Source organism: Pseudorca crassidens, chromosome 18 (assembly GCF_039906515.1).
Source record: "Pseudorca crassidens isolate mPseCra1 chromosome 18, mPseCra1.hap1, whole genome shotgun sequence".
NCBI lineage: Eukaryota > Metazoa > Chordata > Mammalia > Artiodactyla > Delphinidae > Pseudorca > Pseudorca crassidens.
The window spans coordinates 15,482,890-15,503,354 of record NC_090313.1 but is presented as its reverse complement, the minus strand read 5'-3'; the positions used below and the strand labels follow the sequence as shown (position 1 = coordinate 15,503,354).

General features: G+C 44.8%; 1 protein-coding gene and 1 non-coding gene across 7 annotated transcripts in view; one reads left to right on the top strand and one right to left on the bottom strand.

The window, feature by feature from the left end:
• ABCC4 (ATP binding cassette subfamily C member 4 (PEL blood group)) overlaps positions 1 to 20,465 on the bottom strand; it is a 213,621-nt gene that overhangs the window by 177,200 nt on the left and 15,956 nt on the right. The window lies entirely within an intron of this gene.
• TRNAK-CUU (transfer RNA lysine (anticodon CUU)) lies at positions 20,164 to 20,236 on the top strand. Its single transcript has one exon. It is a non-coding gene; the product is annotated as a tRNA-Lys (tRNA).

The following is a 20,465-nucleotide window of genomic DNA, read 5'->3' as shown; positions in this document are numbered from 1 at the left end:
TGGGACACAGTGAAGCTCAGTGAACACGGAGCCACATGGAAATGACCTCCTTCTGAGGAGGGCTTCCTCCTTCCCCAGCTCACACTTGGCTGCCACCCTGTGTCACTTATTTTGCATAAAGTGAGAAGGAAGTGACATGTAAAACGACCAAAACAATACAAGTACTTACGCTGTAAAGGCCAATGCCCCACGGAGCCATGTGCCTGACCGGACCAAGGGAACCCCACACTCCCAGGAGGGCTCACGGATGCCCCGGGAGTGCACAAAGCCACAGAAACACAGGCGCATCTTCCTGGCAAGTTTTATTAAACTGTGGAGCATGCTTAAAAAAAAAAACTCAACACTGAATGAAGAGAACAACTGGCAAAGACGTGTCATGGCCTCTATAGGTGTCGGGCAGTGTTTACAGTAGGCAGGGATGGGGCTAGAAAACAGAACTGAGGCTCCATTATTGGGAAGCTGTACCCACTTGATGTTGAGGAAGTGTATCTGTGAATGAAGCCATTGCTTTTTCAGCTCTGTTCCCCAAGGCCCCCAAGAGGAGAGGCTGAAGGAGACACTAAGAAGTGTCGAAGTGTTAGCCAAAGCAGCTCCCTGCACTCTCTGACAGAGGCCACTCCCCCAAACCCCTGTGGCTAAGTGCCTTCTTGTCCTCTCCTCATAGATGGCTAACAGGCATCTCCACTTATGAGTCCAAGATGGGACTCCTGACTTCCCCACCAAAGTTGCTCTTCCCATTCTCTCTGTAGATGTCAACCTCACAGACGCACTGCTCAAACCAGAAACCTGGTGGTCACTACCCTTGATGCCTCCCTTCCCCTCACCCCCGCAGCCAACCCGCCAACTAGTCCCACAGCTGCTTCCTCCAAAATGCAGCCTGGCCCCAACCACTTAGCATCTTTTGTCACCCTCCCACCACCATCGACCCGAGACCGAAGCCCCAAGCCGCCATCGGTTCTCAGAGCTGCAAGAGCCTGCAAACTGTACTGCCTGCTTCCACCCTTGGTTTCCCTATGATCTTTCTACAGAGAAGACAGAATGCTGTCTTCAAAGTACAAGAGCAGGGCTTCCCTGGTGGCGCAGTGGTTGGGAGTCCGCCTGCCGATGCAGGGGACGCGGGTTCGTGCCCCAGTCCGGCAGGATCCCACATGCCGCGGAGCGGCTGGGCCCGTGAGCCATGGGCGCTGAGCCTGTGCGTCCGGAGCCTGTGCTCCACAACGGGAGAGGCCACAGCGGTGAGAGGCCCGCGTACCGCAAAAAAAAAAAGTACAAGAGCATGCTGTCCTCCTGCACTAGAATTACACCTACGGTCCTGACCGAGTGCAACTCATGATGGGCCCCTCCCAGCTCACCACCCCATGTCCGGTCCAGCACCTCTGCTCAGCGTTCCAGCCATGCTGCTGTGCTGTGCTTCCGAGAACCTGCCCCGCTCCTGACTGCTGTTCCCTCTGTTGGGAACAGACAGATCCACTTGCTCACTTTCCCCCATCATTACACCTTTTCTCTTCCAGGTCTCAAGCTAATTGTTGCCTCCACAGAAAGGCCTGGACTGCCTTGTCTAAAAAAGCAAATCCAGATTCTCTACTTCCTCCTTCCAACTTTCTTTACCCATTTACTACATTCTATTTGTTGAGAGAAAAAATAATCCACTTATTTATTTCGTCCTCCATGCAAGAGCTCCATGCAGGTAGGACCCAGTCTTTCCGTGGTGGTTCACTGGGCCCAGCACAGAGTGAGTCACTCAAAACTCTGCTGAATAAATAAATGAACAACTTGCTGGTGGAGGAGCCGCGGCAAAGAACACACTCACACAACCCTCTCTAAATTTCTCTAGGAGAAGGGGAATGCAAAGGTCAGCTGAGGTCAGTTAATCATTCAACAAGTGCCCTCACCCCACTCAAATAAGTCATTTATTGTTGAAAGAATAATGCATTTGAAAGCGTTTTTAGCTGTGGCAAATTATTAATCATTGTTTAGTGCTCCCTGATTACTGGAGGCTTCCATGACCCAGCCTGGGCAGGGCTGCTGACACAGGGGGTGTAGGGAAGCAGGGTGACCTGGGTCAGAGAGTCCAAGAGCAGGGACTGAGGTGAGGGACAAATGAGAGGCACGCAGACAGATCTCACAGTAAGACCCACCCTACCGCACTGGAACACTTTCCCCTATGGCAGGATTTCTTTTTTGTTTGTTTGTTTTTGTTTTGCGATACGCGGGCGTCTCACCGCTGTGGCCTCTCCCGTTGCGGAGCACAGGCTCCGGACGCGCAGGCTCAGTGGCCATGGCTCACGGGCCCAGCCGCTCCGCGGCACGTGGGATCTTCACGGACCGGGGCACGAACCCGTGTCCCCCACATCGGCAGGCGGACTCCCAACCACTGCGCCACCAGGGAAGCCCTGGCAGGATTGCTTAAGCTCAGCGGTGCTGACATTTCAGGCTGCATGCTTCCTCGTCACAGGTGGCTCTTCTGTGCTTTGTAGGAGAGTGTGCAGCCTCCCTGGACTCCTTCCTCAAGATGCCAGTAGCATCTCTTCACCCTAAATTGTGACAACCTAAAATGACATTTTGGTAGCAAAATCTCCTAGATCAGAACCACTGCCCTAATCTGTCTTTCTGGAAAAGGCACAGAACTCTACTTCAAAGGTTGGCCCCAGAGAGTAGCACAGCACACTGGCAGCAGTCCTTAGCCACCGAGTCAAGGGTTATGGTTGAAACACATTCCTGTATTCGCTGGTTCAATTGTCCTTGAGCAGCTCAGTCTGGGAGCAAGGGATCTATGTTAACAAAGAATTACAATATGATGTGGAAACTGTGGTTGTGAGCTATGCATAGGATCTGCTTCTTGGCTTTTTTGCAGGTCAATGTAGGACGAAGTAGGGCTAAGGGATCAATCCCCCAGCTTACCCATCTTCTATACAGCACAGGTTCTCAAACTGTGGTCCCCATTGCAGCAACATTAACATCCTGCAACTCGTTACAAACGCAAATTCTCGGCCCCAACCCTGCCCTATGAAAAATACTCTGTGTGGCCCAGCAAGCTGTACTGTACCAAGTCTTCCAGGCGATGCTGACGCCGGCTGCAGTCTGAGAACCTGCCATAGAGCATGCTTTGGCACACCTTGTCTGTATTTACATCAACAGTCCCAACCCTGGGCTTCCTTAGTGTCGCAGTGGTTAAGAATCCGCCTGCCAGTGCAGGGCACACGGGTTCGAGCCCTGGTCCGGGAAGATCCCACATGCCGCGGGGCAACTAAGCCTGTGTGCCACAACTACTGAAGCCTGCGCTCTAGAGCCCATGCTCCACAACAAGAGAAGCCACAGCAATGACAAGCCCGCGCACCGCAATGAAGAGTAGCCCCCTGCTCACCGCAACTAGAGAAAGCCCGTACACCGCAACGAAGACCCGACACAGCCATAAGTAAATAAATTTATAAAAAGAAAAAAAAAGAATGAAACTAGACCATTATCTTACACCACACACACTAAAGTTAACTCAAAATGGATTAAAGACTTGAATGTAAGATCTGAAACCATAAAATTCCCAGAAGAAAATATAGACGGTAACCTATCTGACATCAATCTTAACAATGTTCTTGTGGATCTGACTCCAAAGGCAAGGGAAACAAAAGCAAAAATAAACAAATGGGACTAGAAGGCTTCTGCACAGCAAAGGAACCCATCACCAAAATGAAAAGGCAACCTACTGAATATAAGATATTTGCAAATCACGTATCCAACAAGGGGCTAATATCCAAACTATATAAAGGACTCATACCTCTTCACAAAAAAACAAAACAATAAAACTGATTTAAAAACAGCAGAAGATCGGAATGGACATTTTTTCCAAAGAAGGCATAAAGATGGCCAACAGACACATGAAAAGATGCTCAACATCACCAATCATTAGGGAAATACAAATCAAAACCACACTGAGGTATCACCTCACATCAGTTAGAATGGCTATCATCAAAAAGACAAGAAATAACAAGTGTCGGAGATGATGTAAAGAAAAGGGAACCCTCATACACGGTAGGTGGGAAGGTAAGTTGGTGCAGCCACTATGGAAAACAGTACGGAGATTCCTCAAAAAGTTAAAAACAGAACTACCACACAGTCTAGCAATTCTACTTTTGGGTATATATCCAAAGGAAATGAAATCTTTATCTCAAAGAGATACCTGTACTCCCATGTTCACTACAGCATTATTCACAATAGTCAAGGTAAGGAAACAACCTACCTGTCCAACAAATGAATGGATAAATAAACTGTGATATGTATATGTACATATGCATATGTATACACACACACACACATACACACACACATAACACAATGGAATATTCTTCAGCCTTAAAAAGGAAGGGAATCCTGTCATTTGTGACAACAATGAATAACCTAGAAGGCATCATGCTTTCTTTGTGAAAGAGAAAGACAAATACTGCATGGTATCACCTATATGCAGAATCTTTTTTTTTTTTTTTTTTTTAAAGTCAAACTTATAGAAACAAAAGAAAAGTGGTTGCCAGGAGCCTGGGGATAAAAAGGGAAAGGTTGGTAAAAGGGTACATACTTTCAGCTCTAAGATGAATAAGGTCTGAGAATCCAATATAAAACATGGTGACTATATTTGATAACACTGTATTGTCCAACTGAAATTTGCTAAGATAGAACTTAAATGTTTTCACCAACAAAAAAGGTATCCGTGAGATGATGGATGTATACTTAATTTGATGGGAGGAATCCTTCCACAATGCATACATATATCAACTCATCACATCGTAAACTCCAAATATCCTACAATTTTGTCGACTGACCTCAGTAAAGCTGGGAAGGAAAAAAAGAAAAGACTGGCTGCTACTTATCCTCGTTCCTCTAAACCCATGGAATTTCCCAAGTAACAGTGTGTGGGCTCCGACTGTTTATGCTGACAAGGTGACTCATGGTTGGCTCCTAAAGGTCGTGCTAATGAGGACTCAGGATGGGGAGTAGCCACACCAGAAGACTAACCGTGGGATTAGAAGGTCGGGCCTGTGAGTCCATGCTTTCAGCCTGACCTCTGTAGAGGGGGGTCTGAAGATAAGATCAATCACATGGCCAATGGTCCAATCCATGATGCCTACATAATGAAACCCCAGTAGGAACTCTGGACACCAAAGCTTGGGGGAGATTTCCTGGTTGGCCATACTCTACCATCGCACACCGATGTGCTGCAAGGGTGACATGTCCTGCCTCCGCAGGGATAAGACAAGGAAGGAAGTCTAGAGTTTGGGACCCTCTCAGACCTCACCCTGTGTGACTCTCCCTTTGACTGGTTCCAATTTGAATCTGTTTGCCATAATAAGCAATTGCGTTCTGTGTGTTGTTCTAATGAATTATTGAATGGGAGGGGGTTGTGCGAATCCTTTAATTTGTAGCCAGTGGGTCAAAAGTGAGGGTGGCCTGGGGAGCCCCGGACTGGGAGCTGGCGTCTGAAGGGAGGGAGGGCAGTCTTGTGGAGGACGAGGCCCTTCACCTGTGCGGTCTGGGTCAACTCCTGGGAGTTGGTGTCAGAACTCAGTGCAGAACTCTGCCCTAGAGCTTAAGATTCCACATCATCAGCTCACATCTCAGGACAACACATGCTTAGCTTCTGCTGGCCGAGAGGTCCCCCCACCAACTGGCTCCTCTGCTCTGACCACCTCCTTCTCCCACAGCCTCTCTGTCCTCCCCGCAGTTAATACACAACTACAGTCCTAGACCTAGTGCCCACCAGCCCATTGCTGTCACTATGAACATTTCTGCCAACACGGAAAGAAGAGACTAGGAATGTTTTAAGAGCTCCCTCCTCTTGCCCGGTGGGCACAGGCTCTTTCTAACTCTAACAGACTTCTCACATTTTATTCTGTAATGAAATCACCTGAGAAGCTCGTTAAAAATAAACAGACCCCACTCACCAGGGTTCTGACTCCCCAAATCTGGGGCAGAGACGAAGAATCTGCATTTTCAGCAAGCATTCCTCGTGGATTTGGTCTGGAACTGCGTGGAGAATTACCCTTCCAGGAAAGACTGGCGGTGGTAAATGATTGTTGGATCATAGGGGATGAGAGCTAGAACACACTTTGGAAAATCTAGTACAGCCCACGAGCCCCAGAGAGGAAAACTGGCCTAAGATGGCAAGGTCGGTTAAATGATTGAACTAGAACCAAAAACTCAGGCCTTGGGACACCCGGCCTGAGGAACCTTGCAAAAGGGTAGGTCAAAGATCCCTCCCTCCCCGTGGAATCTAGCTGTGGTGGATGCCTGAGGGAAGGACGGGGAAGCAAGGATTTAGGATACTGCCTAGCAGACCAGCTACTGAATGGGAATGCACGGGCCCCTGTTACTGGTGTCCCCTCACGCCCGCCACTCTGGCCACCACTGACCGCTGGCTCAGAAGTGGAACAGGTCTGAGGCTCCAGGCAGCTGTGGAAATTGACAGCAGCAACTGGAACGAGGTAGGAGAAGGGCTGTCAGTGGACAGATTACGAGCACCTGGGGCCATGCCAGCGTGAAGAGGGCAGGACTCAAGTCAGGGACACCTGTGAGGGGAGGACCTGGCCCTGCCTCACACGTAAGGGCATTAGCGATAAACAGTCAACCTGTTCAGGAAACCCAACAGTAAACAGTGCTGGGGAAACATCAACCTTGGTGGGAATCAGAAAAACACAGAGGTGCCACGCCAGACCCAATTTCATTTTTCCTTCCAGTTTGGCCAGGTCAACACAGACACAACTACAGGATTGGCTTATTTCAAATTGATCCAATTTTCCTTTAAAACAACCCAGATGTAGGGACTTCCCCTGTGGTGCAGTGGTTAAGAATCCGCCTGCCAATGCAGGGGACGTGGGTTCGATCCCTGGTCCGGGAAGATCCACATGCTGTGGAGCAACTAAGCCCGTGCGCCACAACTACTGAGCCTGCGCTCTAGATCCTGCGAGCCACAACTATTGAAGCCCTCGTGCCTAGAGCCCATGCTCCACAACAAGAGAAGCCACCGCAATGAGAAACCCGTGCACCGCAACGAAGACCCAATGCAGCCAAAAAATAAATAAATAAAATTAAAAAAACAACAAAAAAACCCCCAGATGTGTTTAATACAAAGCCAGTGTATCCTTTGCCTCAGAAATTTAACTTTTAGAAATGTACTCCAGGGACGTCCCTGGCGGTCCAGTGGTGAAGACTCTGTGCTTCCTCTGCAGGGGGCGCAGATTTGATCCCTGGTCAGGGAACTAAGACCCCCATGCTGTGCAGCGCAGCCAGAAAAAAAAGAAATGTACTCCACAGAGCTAAACTGTAAAGCTTGGGAGAGAAGGCCAGCACTTTCTCTCCCCAGTGCGTAGTCCAGTACCTGGGGCAGAGAAGGATGAATGATTACATGGCTCAGAATTAAAGAATCAGGCCAGAGATGATTACACTCAAAATACTACCTTAAAAAAGTAGCCAAGGGGCTTCCCTGGTGGCGCAGTGGTTGGGAGTCTGCCTGCCGATGCAGGAGACACGGGTTCGTGCCCCGGTCCGGGAGGATCCCACATGCCGCGGAGCGGCTAGGCCCGTGAGCCATGGCCGCTGAGCCTGCGCTCGGCAACGGGAGAGGCCACAGCAGTGAGAGGCCCGCGTACCACAAAAAAAAAAAAAAAAAAAAAAGGAAGCAGAATGTGAACCCATCAGAGTATGCAGACTAATTGAAACTCTAAAAAAATGAATACAATACAGGTATACCGATGAAGATTTAAAAGAAATAGACACTGAAGAGTTTGAAGTTGACCTTTAATTCTTTTTGAGGAAAGGGAAGGGCTTATGACTGGGACAGGATACTTGAAGGTGGATGGGGAAGCTGGCAGAACCTTATTTCATAATCTGGGTGGTGGTTACAGGGTGTTAACTCTACAATAGTTCTCTAAAGCTATGCCTTTGTATAATATTCTGTGCCTGTTGTATGACACAAAGAGTAAAAAAATTGTGAAGTGAGAAGATGTACAATGTGATTTCAATAGATAATTTAACAGGTGTGTATGTGTATATATAATCATACTGACACTTTCCTACAAAGACCTGTGAAAATTACATAACAAATATATACGGTGACATTAAGAAGAGTGGGTTTTGGTGCTCTTCCTTTTAAAAAAAAAAGGAAAGAGCAATGGTATATTATTTGTATTAGTTTGCTAGGGCTGCTACAACAAAATGCCACAGACTGGGTGGCTTAAACAACAGAAACTTCTCACATTTCTGGAGGCTAAAAGTCCAAGATCAAGGTGTCAGCAGGGTTGGTCTCCTCTGAGGTCTCTCTCCTGGGCTTGCAGATGGCCGGCCACCTTCTGTGTCTCCTCATAGGCCCTTTTCCTCTGTGTATGTGCATCCCCAGTGTCTCTTTCCTCTGTGTATGTGCATCCCCAGTGTCTCTTTCAGTGTCCGATTCTTCTCTTCTTACAAGGACACCAGTCATAAATGTCTTTAATTTTCGCTTAATCAACTCTTTAAAGGCTCAATGTCCAAATACAGTCACTTTCTGATGTACTGGGCACTGGGGTTTCAACACATAAGTTTTGCAGGGACACAATTCAGCCCATAACACCATTCTTCACTCATCAGACATGCAAAAAAACGGACACTTCACATCCAGCACATGAAGTGAGTCGAGGCAAGATTAGCCATGAGGTGGTACACTTGCTGACACTTACAGATGAGTGCTCAGGGGTTCATCATGCAACTCCTTCTACTTTTGTATATGCTTGTCATTTTCCATCATGAGAGAAAAGGAAGACGGAGGGTAAATCCACATCTGTACATAGGTCTTAGATGTTGGGTTATTTTTTCTATAAAAGTGAGTCACCCAACAATTAAGACTGGTGTTATCTGTGGTTAGAAATAAAATTAATATCTTTTTCTCTAATCAGCAATGAGTATACTTTTTAAATATTTTAATTAATGAAAAAGAATAAAGGAGTAACAAAAGGAAAGGTGGGAATAATATTAACAGCTGAACTCCATCCACAGCGTAGCTCACCTAATACATCACTTGGCCCATTCGTGAGCTGATCCTTCCTTCTCTTATTCCTGGCACATGTTCAGACTATTTCCTAGCCCCCCTGCAGTTAGGGGAGATGGTGTGGCACGGGAGACAGGAGAAGGGCTGTGTGCCACTCACACGCAGGATCCAGGCCTTAAAACCATGAGCACACCTCCTCCACGCTCTCCTCTTCCACCGTCAGAACCCGGATGAGGTAGCAACCCAGCTTCGACAAAGCAGAAGACAACAGGAGCCTGGCCTGGACCCATGCATTCGAATCACCTGGAGATCCTGGTCAAATACAAATTCTGATTCACTAAGTCTGTGGCAGGACCTGAGACTATGTTTCTCCCCAGCTCCAGGTGATGGCGATACTGCTGGTCTGCAGACCAGCGAGGCTCTAGGCAGACACCCACCAAAGAGGTTCTCATTTCTGATGACTCAGAGATGGCAGTCATATGAGGAGCAGTAGAAGACACACCAAAAAAGACCCGAGCAGGAATAGCCAGCTGGCCTTTCTCTCCTGACCCATGACAAAGTTTAACTCTGACCTATGATTAACTCCGGTCTCAAAGTGCAGCTGGCAAATGAATCCCGAGACAGCTGCAGACACATTACTTTAGTATGTGTAACGTGATACAAGTTGCCTGGGTTCTATTAAAAACAGTATCTGCCACCCTGAGTCAGAGGACAGCGCTGTCAACAGTGGGATCTCCACAGCACACGAACAGCGACAGCTGGCCTGGCAGAAGAGGACAAGAGGACAAGAAGGTCACACGTGGGCCTTGGGTTCACACACAGGGCCCACCAGAACTCCTGTTCTTACGCACAAGTCCATGTAGAAATTGTTTACTCCCTGAGACCACAGCTATCATTAACAGACTATTTGTCTATATAAAGTCTCGGCAAATATTTGCATCACCTCAGCCCTCAACATACTAGCAGTCCGGTGTTTATAAAGGTTTTGTAACCTTTTGTACACTGTGTTTGTCCAAAATTTGCAAGAAGCAGATGAGAACTTGGCAGTAACCCCGTGATACTTTGAGACGCTCTGTTTTGCAGTGGAACCTTCTTGGGTTTAGGGAGAAGTTTACCTAACTTCGTGTTCTTTTGCTATGCACGTAACAGACATTGGCACACAGTGTGACATGGCTTTGCATGAAACCGGAAAAGGGGAATAGGATTCCCTCAGCCTGCAATCACCATGAAACCAAAGCCTGGGAAACAGGCTGAACATCTCTAGGAAGCCCCGATCCTCCCCCCTCACGCCCCAAGAACTCCCATCGCAAGCCTCTACCCACTAACTCTAAGAAAAGGCCATCTGAGGGGGAATTCATGAGAAATCTAAATTATTGGATGAACTCAAAAGAGGCGCAGGCTGCTTAATCTCAGGGATATGAGACAACTTCCTTGGGAAAAACATTCTAGAGTTCAGGGCATCTAAGTTATAATGTTTATGTACTTAGGAAAAACATCTCACAGCCAGGGAAGAAAGCACCTTACAGCCTGGCACTGCTGAAATTGCCACAATTTTCACAGTCAAACATGAAATCTAAATCAATCCCCTCTACTTTCAGTGGCCCCACGAGGCCTCAGGCTGTCTTTACTGTTTTCATTTCCCCAAAGCATCTAATATATATAATGCAAAGTATGTTCTGGGCAAACCTAAATACTTAACACAAAAACACACATATGCCTAATTTGTGACCCCATTTATTTTCTGTCCCCCAAAAGGACAAGAAAAACAGATACTGTGCCACCCAAAAAAATCAGGAAGATGCATCTATTGCAATCATTTATCTCTAACTCAAAAACAATTTATTCAGAACAAGGTTCCTATTTATTTGGAATCTCCCCAAAACCTCCAAACTTTTTCTTCCCGAAGTCTCCACACAGCACAGTTCTAATGTTTAGACATTCTCTTTTTCTGATGATTCTTTCAGCATCGACAGTCTAGGGCTCCCTTCAACAGATGTGAATTTCAGGGTGCAATTCCATCTTGCCCAGCCTCACTGCAGCTCTGTCAACTTGGCTTAGGTGTGACGTCCTGAAGAGCGACCTCTGTTATTGCTTCCTTTTCTTCCTGGTTCCTCCCCTTGGGGTCATGACTCTTCAGGCCCACCGATCAGACTCAGTTGTGCCTTCAACTCCCCAGAGGATGTCATCGAAAATACAGAAGGTTAAAATTAAACTCACAATGTTCAACGAGGCGGCATTTGGCGCGTTTCCTTCTGTTCCACTGAGCGAGCTGAGGACCCTAAGACTTTGGTATAGCACCACTGACTCTCCTGTTCTCTCCAATGCCTCTTGCAGCTGGCTCCAGGATTTTCTTAACAATCTGTTTCAGCTCTTCATGTTTCTGCCCAAACTTTTTTCTCCTCAGGCCTGGCCATCAGATTCTTCTATATCATCACACAGCAAGGTGACTAATTTTTAAATATTTAAGGCCCCGCAGGAACACTCTGACAGAGACTTCCACCCCTGGTCTAGGCTGCCCTACAATTTACGATTGTCTCTTGGCAAATGGTATGAGGTTTGAAGAGGAAGGGCAGTTGATGACACAGCTATGATTTTACTCCAAGTAAACAGAATAACTAATAAAGTAGGTGAGCCTATTTTTTCATTTAATTTTTATGTCACCACCCTACATGATTAGAAGAAAAGGTAAAGGGTTAAAAAAAAAGCAATGATTTGAGTTCATATTTCTTTTTTTTTAATAAGTGCGTAGAGACCACACATCACTTTTTATTTATTTATTTATGGCTGTGTTGGGTCTTTGTTGCTGTGCGCGGGCTTTCTCTAGTTGCAGTGAGCAGGGGCTACTCTTCATTGCAGTGCACAGGCTTCTCACTGAGGTGGCTTCTCTTGCTGCAGAGCATGGGCTCTAGGTGCCGTGGACTCAGTAGTTGTGGCTCGCAGGCTCAGCAGTTGTAACTTGCAGGCTCTAGAGCACAGGCTCAGTAGTTGTGGTGCACGGGCTTAGCTGCTCTGCGGCATGTGGGATCTTCCCAGACCAGGGCTTGCACCCGTGTCCCCTGCATTGGCAGGCGGATTCTTAACCACTGCGCCACCAGAGAAGTCCTTGAGTTCATATTTCTGGTAACTATCCATGAGCTAATAACTGAGAGATTCCTTAAGCTCCACAAACAAAACACAGAAGGCCCAACAGCCCTGAGGCAGAAGGCGTGATGGAAAAATCCCCAGTGCCCACGCTGGCTTTGAACATAAAACCACTCTTCCGCACCAAGTCACTCCTTCTTTATGACTATTCTGTCCATCTTTCTTCTAGGCAACTGTTTAGAGCTCTGAGCTCTCAAAAATCCGGACCTGGAATGTGGGATTCTTTACATAACACTGAGAAGAGCTGTCCAACATGACAACCCAATTTAAAATGTAACAGGCTTTCTGCCTATTACTCAGAGTTAAGGGGGAAAAGCTAATTATAAATTATACACTTTCTATCTGGGTAACACTAAGTCACTAGGACAGACTTTAGGAAAATTCCAGCTAAACCAGTTCATTCTTTGAAGCATTAGGTCAATTATGAACATACCAACCCTCAGCTTGAATAGCTGCATATTCAGAAAGAACAAAAACATCTTCTGAAAAGCCTCTGTACGGGGTCTGTTAAAGGGCTTATTTGATAGGAAGTAAGTTGAGAGAGACGAAACTCCCTAGCGAATCCTAGGACAGGCTAAAACAGCTTCCTTAATAATTCTGGTACCTTCTCCCATTTGCTTTAAAAAAAAAATGTTCCCTATAAGCTTGCAGAGGTGGGAAAAAAGCAACTGAAAACAACACAAGCAGGCTTTGTGAGCAAAGAGAATGCTTTGTAGGAGACACTTTAGGATGGCCTGTCACCTTGGCTCCGGCCTGTGCCATTTCCCCGCAGCCCTAAACCAGCCCCTGTGATCTGAATGCCCTTTTCAAGGGAATCTGATTCCCTCTCACAAGCCTCTCTACTCCCTGCCCCTCATGGAGGTCACCTGCACTTCATCAGAAGGATGGGGGCACAGAGGTAAGAGAGACCACCGCACACACACCCCACAAAGGGTTAAGAACAGTGAAAGGGCCCCAGGACCCTGCTGTGTAACCCAAGAGCAGAGGAAGGGCCGCTCCCTCTTTCTCCCTCCAAAGAGGCCAGAGACAAATGCGATCTTCCTCCCTCGATCCCCAGGGCAGCAGTCCCCAAACCACAGCACATGCGTAACCCCTTTATGAATACAAAAGGATGCGACACACAAACTCACTTTTTTCACCAGGAATCTCAACAACAGGACTATAGGGAAACCGGGATTATACCATTAATTCGAATTAATGCCTCGGCTTCCTATTCAGCTGGCTCTTCCTGCTGGAGCTAAGCGCGTTCGCTGGCTAGACTAGCACACACCTTCAAGAGACCCCTTTAGGTACTGTCTCTCCAGTCCCAAGACTGTCAACATTCCCCCAGGTCCCACCACCGGCTGGGACCAGGCAACCCAGACGCCCACCCACCTAGACTGCCAGATGCCACCTCCAGGAGGACATACTCTCCCTGTAGCTTTCACAGCCATCATTCTCATGTACATATCACAGGTCAGGGGTTATCTTAGGAGGATACCCGCTCAAGTGGGGATTATAATAGTAATAGGTTTTCACTAATCATTACTCTTGGTAAAAGTCTAGCAAATACTAAAAAGTTTATTAGCATTACTCTGTCCACAGTTCCTGCCCATACTCCACGGCAGGGGGGAGGGGCACATTTTAAGGAAGATGACCTTAGCTCCGTTAGAGTGATCATATTATCATCCAACCTAAGATACTCCTAGGAGTGAAACGGGGTGCTGTTAATAATTACAATGCGATAAGTGATGTATACCAGGACCGTCCTGGGAAAACCAAGAGTTGAGCCACCCGATACAGGCGAAAAGAAAAATTTTTTTAAAAAACAGACTTAGAGGCAGATTGGTTCAAGATGGCAGAGTAGAAGGATGTGTGCTCACTCCCTCTTGCAAGAGCACTGGAATCACAACTAACTGCTGGACAATCATCGACAGGAAGGCACTGGAACTCACCAAAAAAGATACCCCACATCCAAAGACAAAGGAGAAGCTACAATGAGACGGCAGAAGGGGCGCAATCACAATAAAATCAAATCACAAACTGAGGAACCATTATAACACAGAAGTACACCCACTGGAGTGAAGGTTCTGAGCCCTAGGTCAGGATTTCCAACCTGGGGCTCCGGCAACGGGAGGAGGAATTCCTAGAGAATCAGACTTTGAAGGCTAGCGGGATTTGATTGCAGGACTTCGACAGGTCTGGGGGAAAGAGACTCCACTCTTGGAGGGCACACACAAAGTCGTGTGTGCATCAGGACAAAGGGGAAGGAGCAGTGACCCCACAGGAGACGAGACCAGACCTACTTGCTCGTGCTGGAGGGTCTCCTGCAGAGGCAGGGGGCAGCTGTGGCTCATCATGTGGACAAGGACACTGGCAGCAGAAGTTCTGGGAAGTACTCCTAGCTGTGAGCCCTGCCGGAGCCCGCCATTAGCCCCACCAAAGGGCCTGTAGGCTCCAGTGCTGGGTCACCTCAGGCCAAACAACCAATAGGGAGGGAACCCAGCCCTACCCATCAGCAGACAAGCAGATTAAAGTTTTCCTGAGCTCTGCCCACCAGACCAGCACCCAGCTCTACCCACCACCAGTCCCTCCCATCAGGAAGCTTGCACAAGACTCTTAGATAGCCTCATCCACCAGGGCAGACAGCAGACGCTAGAAGAACTACAACCCTGCAGCCTGTGGAATGAAAACCACATTCACAGAAATATAGACAGATATAGACAGATGAAGGAACAAGATAAAACTCCAGAAAAACAACTAAATGAAGTGGAGATAGGCAACCTTCCAGAGAAAGAATTCAGAATAATGATAGTGAAGATGATCCAGGACCTCAGAAAAAGAATGGAGGCAAAGATCGAGAAGATGCAAGAAATGTTTAACAAAGACCTAGAAGACTTAAAGAACAAACAAACAGAGATGAACAATACAAAAACTGAAATGAAAAATATACTAGAAGGAATCAGTAGCAGGATAACTGAGGCAGGAGAACAGATAAGTGACCTGGAAGACAGAATGGTGTAATTCACTGCCACAGAACAGAATAAAGAAGAAAGAATGAAAAGAAATGAATGCAGCCTAAGAGACCTCTGGGACAACATTAAAAGCAACAACATTCGCATTATAGAGGTCCCAGAAGGAGAAAACAGAAAGGATCCAAGAAAATATTTGAAGATATTATAGTGGAAAACTTCCCTAACATGGGAAAGGAAATAGCCACCCAAGTCCAGGAAGCACAGACACTCCCAGGCAGGATAAACCCAAGGAGAAACACGCTGAGACACACAGTAATCAAACTGACAAAAATTAAAGACAAAGAAAAGTTATTAAAAGCAGCAAGGGAAAAATGACAAATAACATACAAGGAAACTCCCTTAAAGTTAACAGCTGATTTCTCAGCAGAAACTCTACAAGCCAGAAGGGAGTGGCACGATATAGCTGAAGTGATGAAAGGGAAGAACCTACAACCAAGATTACTCTAGCTGACAAGGATCTCATTCAGATTCAACAGAGAAATCAAAAGCTTTACAGACAAGCAAAAGCTAACAGAATTCAGTACCACCAAACCAGCTTTACAACAAATGCTAAAGGAACTTCTCTAAGTGGGAAACACAAGAGAAGAAAAGGACTTGCAAAAACAACCCCAAAACAATTAAGAAAATGGTAATATGAACAAAAATATCAATAATTACCTTACATGTGAATGGATTAAATGCTCCAACCAAAAGGCACAGGCTCACTGAATGGCTACAAAAACAAGACCCATATATATGCTCTCTACAAGAGACCCACTTCAGATCTAGGGACACTTACAGACTGAAAGTGAGGGGATGGAAAAAGATATTCCATGCAAATGGAAAACCAAAGAAAGCTGATATAGCAATACTCATTTCAGATAAAATATACTCTAAACTAAAGAATGTTACAAGAAACAAGGAAGGACACTACATAATGATCAAGGAATCAATTCTAGAAGAAGATATAACAATTATAAATATATATGCACCCAACATACGAGCACCTCAATACATAAGGCAACTGCTAACAGCTATAAAAGAGGAAATCGACAGTAATACAATAATAGTGGGGGACTTTAACACTTCACTTACACCAATGGACAGATTATCCAAAATGAAAATAAATAAGGAAACAGAAGCTTTAAATGACACAATAGACCAGATAGATTTAATTGATATTTATAGGACATTCCATCCAAACACAGCAGGTTACACTTTCATCTCAAGTGCACATGGAACATTCTCCAGGATAGATCACATCTTGGGTCACAAATCAAGCCTCAGTAAATTTAAGAAAATTGAAATCATATCAAGCATCTTTTCCGACCACAACGCCTCAAGATTAGAAAAAAATTACAAGGAAAAAAAGTAAAAAACACATGGAGGCTAAACAATACGTCACTAAATAACCAAGAGATCACTGAAGAAATCAAAGAGGAAATCAAAAAATACTTAGAGACAAATGACAATGAAAACACGACGATCCAAAACCTATGGGATGCAGCAAAAGCAGTTCTAAGAGGGAAGTTTATATCGATACAAGCCTACCTCAAGAAACAAGAAAAATCTCAAATAAACAATCTAAACTTACACCTAAAGGAACTAAAGAAAGAAGAACTAACAAAACCCAAAGTTAGCAGAAGGAAAGAATCATAAAGATCAGAGCAGAAATAAATGAAAAAGAAATGAAGGAAATGATTGTAAAGATCAATAAAATTAAAAGCTGACTCTTTGAGAAGAGTCAAATTGATAAACCTTTCGCCAGACTCAAAGAAAAAGGAGAGGACTCAAATCAATAAAATTAGAAATGAAAAAGGAGAAGTTACAATAGACACCGCAGAAATACAAAGCATCCTAAGAGACTACCACAAGCAACTCTATGCCAATAAAATGGACAACCTGGAAGAAATGGGCAAATTCTTAGAAAGGTATAACCTTCCAAGACTGAACCAGAAAGATAGAAAATATGAACAGACCAATCAAAAGTAATGAAATTGAAACTGTGATTAAACATCTTCCAACAAACAAAAGTCCAGGACCAGATGGCTTCACAAGTGAATTCTATCAAACATTTAGAGAAGAGTTAACACCCATCCTTCTCCAACTCTTCCAAAAAATTGCAGAAGAACACTCCCAAACTCATTCTATGAGGCCACCATCACCCTGATACCAAAACCAGACAAAGATACTATTAAAAAGAAAATTAGAGGCCAATATCACTGATGAACATAGATGCAAAAATCGTAAACCAAATACTAGCAAACAGAATCCAACAACACATTAAAAGAATCATACACCATGATCAAGTGAGATTTATCCCAGGGATGCAAGGATTCTTCAATACACACAAATCAATCAATGTGATACACCATATTAAAATGAAGAAGAAAAACCATATGATCATCTCAATAGATTCAGAAAAAGCTTTCGACAAACTTCAACACGCATTTATGATAAAAACTCTCCAGAAAGTGGGCATAGAGGGAGCCTACTTCAACATAATAAAGGCCATATATGACAAACACACAACCAACATCATTCTCAATGGTGGAAAGCTGAAAGCATTTCCTCTAAGATCAGAAAGAAGACAAGGATGTCCATTCTCACCACTATTATTCAACAGTTCTGAAAGTCCTAGCCACAACAATCAAAGAAAAAGAAGTAAAAGGAACACAACTTGGAAAAGAAGTAAAACTGTCACTGTTTGCAGATGACATGGTACTATACATAGAGAATCCTAAAGATGCCACCAGAAAACTACCAGAGTTTATCAATGAATTTGGTAAAGTTGCAGGATACAAAATTAATGCACAGAAATCTCTTGCATTCCTATACACTAATGATGAAAAATCTGAAAGAGAAATTAAGGAAACACTCCCATTTACCACTGCAACAAAAAGAATAAAATAGCTAGGAATACACCTACCTAAAGAGACAAAAGACCTGTATGCAGAAAACTATAAGACACTGATGAAAGAAATTAAAGATGATACCAACAGATGAAGAGATATACCATGCTCTTGGATTGGAAGAATCAACATTGTGAAAATGACTACACTACCGAAAGCAATCTACAGATTCAATGCAATCTCTATCAAACTACCAATGGCATTCTTTACAGAACTAGAACAAAAAATCTTAAAATTTGTATGGAGACACAAAAGACCCTGAGAATAGCCAAAGCAGTCTTCAGGGAAAAAAACGGAGCTGGAGGAATCAGACTCCCTGACTTCAGTCTATACTACCAAGATACAGTAGTCAAGACAATATGGTACTAGCAGAAAAACAGAAACATAGATCAATGGAACAAGATAGGAAGTTCAGAGATAAACCCACGCACCTATGGTCAACTAATCTATGACAAAGGAGGCAAGAATATACAATGGAGAAAACACAGTCTCTTCAATAAGTGGTGCTGGGAAAACTGGACAGCTACATGCAAAAGAATGAAATTCGAACACTCCCTAACACCATACACAAAAATAAACTCAAAATGGATTAAAGACCTAAATGTAAGACTGGACACTTTAAAAAGTCTTAGAGGGAAACATAGGAAGAACGTCCTTTGACATAAATCACAGCAAGATCTTTTTTGACCCACCTCGCAGAGTAATGGAAATAAAACAAAAACAAACAGGACCTAATGAAACTTAAAGACTTTTGCACAGCAAAGGAAACCCCAAACAAGATGAAAAGACAACCCTCAGAATGGGAGAAAATATTTGCAAACTAATCAACGGACAAAGGATTAATCTCCAAAATATATAAACAGCTCAGGCAGCTCAATATTAAAAAAACAAACTACCCAATCCAAAAATGGGCAGAAGACCTAAATAGACATGTCTCCAAAGAAGCCATACAGATGGCCAAGAGGCACATGAAAAGCTGCTCAACATCTCTAATTATTAGAGAAATGCAAACTAAAACTAGAATGAGGTATCACCTCACACCAGTCAGAATGGCCATCATCAGGAAACCTACAAACAGCAAATGCTGGAGAGGGTGTGGAGAAAAGGGAACCCTCCTGCACTGTTTTTGGGAATGTAAACTGATACAGCCACTATGGAGAACAGTATGGAGGTTCCTTAAAAAACTAAAAATAGAATTACCATATGACCCAGCAATCCCGCTACTGGGCATATACCCAGAGAAAACCACAATTCAAGAAGACACATGCACCCCAATGTTCACTGAAGCACTGTTTACAATAGCCAGGTCATGCAAGCAGCCTAAATGCCCACCGACAGACGAACGGATAAAGAATTTGTGGTACATATATACAATGGAATAGTACTCTGTCATAAAAAATGAACGAAATTGGGTCACTTGTAGAGACGTGGATGGATCTAGAGTCTGTCACACAGAGTGAACTAAGTCAGAAAGAGAAAAACAAATATTGTATATTAACGCATATATGTGGCATCTAGAAAAATGGTACAGATGAACTGGTTTGCAAGGCAGAACTAGAGACACAGATGTAGAAAACAAACGTATGGACACCAAGAAGGGAAAGTGGGGTGGGGCAGCGGGGGTGGTAGGATAAATTGGGAGGTTGGGATTGACATATATACACTATTATGTATAAATTAGGTAACTAATAAGAATCTGCTGTATAAAATAAATAAATAAAATTCAAAAAAAATACTTAGAACAGGGCTTCCCTGGTGGCGCAGTGGTTGAGAGCCCGCCTGCCGATGCAGGGGACAGGGGTTCGCGCCCCAGTCCGGGAGGATCCCACATGCCGCGGAGCAGCTAGGCCCATGAGCCACAGCCGCTGAGCCTGCGCGTCCGAAGCCTGTGCTCCGCAACGGGAGAGGCCGCAACAGTGACAGGCCCGCGTACCGCAAAAAAAAAAAAAAAAAACTTAGAACAGCTCTACAACCCCAGGCAATCAAAAATTTTACTATTAATCTGATTTCGTATCAAATCAAGGTATGTTTATTTCCCCTTTTTTGGGTGGAAGAGCAGGAGGGAGGCTTCTAGACCAAATCATTCCCTTCCAAAATAAAAAGATGCAGGAATTCCCTGGCGGTCCAGTGGTTAAGACTCTGCACTCTTACTGCCGAGGGCCTGGGTTCAATCCCTGGTCAGGGAACTAATATCCCAGAAGCTGTGTCGCCCGGCCAAAAAAATAAAATAAATAAACAAAATTTAAAACAAAAACAAAATAAAAAATGCAAGCGCAACAACACTAGGATCGTGGCCTGTCAGAACAGCAGGATATGAAGAACACAAACCCTTTTGTCTACAATCAAGCCAAATGCTGAAGTCCATCGGGAATCAGGTGATACTTCAGAAATAAAGATGGGACTCGGACATAAACA